A 2,561-nucleotide genomic window follows, 5' to 3' on the forward strand; every position below is an offset into this window, starting at 1 on the left:
AAGTACGTTATATTGTTGGAGAGAATTTCACTATCTGATAGTACTTCTTAAACGCCGATAGTAACCTGTTTTTGGAGATATATGCAACAGTATGAATTCAAAAAATAAAGTGCTGAACTTAAGGATACTTAATAAAATCTTGTGTTAATAAAATAAATTAGTGTTAAAATAAACTTTTAAATGTCACATAGTCCTTATTTCTGGTCGAACAAATATGGTAAGCATCTTAAAATCACCTTAAGAGTCTAGTTTGTCTGATGATATTGTTAAAGTTGTCAATGTTGACCTAAATTAAGAGATAGATACAATAGCATAAATTCAACAAAAAAAAATGCTGCATTTTAAGGATACTTCAGGAAATCTTATGTTAATAGAATAGAATGGTGTTAAAAAAGACTTTTAGATGTTATATATCCTTCTTTCATATCACACGATTATCGTAAGCGTCTTAGAATAAGGCTAGATATTTATACAACAGTATCAATTAACTTAAAAAAGTGCTGCACCTTAAGAATACTTAACGAGGTCGTTTGTAAATAAAACATAAGAGTATTCAAGTAAATTTTTAGATGTTGTATAACAGTTATTTCTTAAATGTCCAATTTGTTAAATATTAAATCTCTATATCGCCCAATAAGCAATAAAATAAAAACTTCTATTAATCTATTTAATAATTACAAGTTTTTTTTGAGTTTGTAATTTAATTACGAAATGAAAGAAGATATATTTTTTAATAAAATAAACAAACAATTAGTAACAAACTAACTCATAACATATGAAGTTTGATAAAGATTTTGTAAAACTATTATTCAGAAACTAGAAAAAAAAAGTATTATATCTTGATTGAAATCAAAATATTAGTTTTAATAAACAACTAGAAAAATTCGACCTGCATTAAAAAAAAACCTTAAGCTTTGATGTTTTATTTGCTTAAAAGGTAAAAAAAAGCATAGTAAGATTTCTTGTTAGATACAAGCTTCAAAATAAGTAAAAATATGAAAACTATTAGTTTAATTCAGAACTTAAACTTTGTAGCTAATTGTTCTCATATTTGCTGTTATTTATGAAACTGTGCTGCAAAATGAAAAATAATTGTATACAGTTTTTCTAAGCACAAACTCAACTAACAAAAATTATTAATTTATATTTTGTGAAAATTGGAAAAGAGTCTCATTTTAGATATTCTTAATTTAAAAACCCGCGTGCGTTAAAAGAACTTCATGTTAAACCGATGTATTTGCAATACTCAATATACCAAAGTGTTAAATATTAACCATTTTACAACAATAATTTTACAGATAAAACTTTAAAAACAATACAAAACTACCAAACAAGGCTAAAAGCTGGGTTAGGCTAAAAATATTCTTTTAATTTTACAAACAGTTTCAAACTTTTTATGTGAAAAATCAAAAGATGAGCTTTACATGCCCGATAAGCGCACAAAGAAAACCTCGAAAACGTTGCCCGACGAAAAAAGCGCGAAAACCGGCACGTTTTTACGCGGGAACGGTCAGACTCAGAGTTAGCACTTTTTCTTCTCGTTGGCGCAAGCTACTGACTTCTTGCACAAATGTGTAAATATTTGATCACACTTAAAAGTATGAATTCTTCCCCTTTTCAGAGCGGCGCAATTGAAGTTTTCCTTGCTCCAATCGCTGAAATCAGGCTCATTGTCAGCCCACTTAAACGCCAAATCCGTAGTGTTCAAGTTTGCCGTGGGAGAAGTGTCATCTGTGAAGGTGAAGTAGTTGTCATTTTCCTTACGCTCAGATGCAATGTCCTTCGTGCTAATGCCGATCCAGATTGAACCTTCATCTTTGTATTGTGCGCGATGGCTGAAGATAGCAAAAATGGCTCTTTTTGAATTTTTACTGAAAAATGAAATGATGGTTGACATTTATTTTTTATATTTCTATAGTTTAATGATTTCAATTTTACCTGTAACAAATTACTGGTTTTATTATGTCGGTTTGTATAAGTTTTACATTATAAATTATATTAAATGTTTTATTAAATCCTACAACATTATAATGTTTAAGTATTGTTTACAGTATTAAATATGCACTTTAAAACAGTGCATGAAAGTTAAATTGAACAAAAATCAAATATTTTGGTTCTACTTTTATTTTTATCATTACAGTTATTTACTTTTTGCATATAAGTGATGTATATAAAAATGCATTACATGAAAAACCACTAAAAATTGTGTTTAACTAATCATTGTATTTGAAAATACATTGTTAACTTAAATTTTTATCTTTTTTTTTTCGTTTGTACTTAATTAGTAACTGCACCAGAGGTTTTGTTTTGACTGGTTTCTTGTTTCCTGTGAACCCCATGAAAAAAAAAGAAAAGAAAAAAGAAAAAAAGATTCTCAGATTATCACTAAAAACGTTGTTTATTGACCTTGTTTTGGTTATTTGATAAACTTTGAATAATGAATGTTGAATATATATATAACACTGAAAGATAAAAAGTTTCCTTAACAAAAAATGCTCCTTTTTGCTCAGCTGAAATAGATTTTATTTAAAAATTTCATTTGTGACGTCATAATAGGTAAA

This window comes from Thalia democratica, chromosome 6 (genome assembly GCF_965202585.1).
Source record: "Thalia democratica chromosome 6, ktThaDemo2.hap1.1, whole genome shotgun sequence".
NCBI classification, from domain to species: Eukaryota; Metazoa; Chordata; class Thaliacea; order Salpida; family Salpidae; genus Thalia; species Thalia democratica.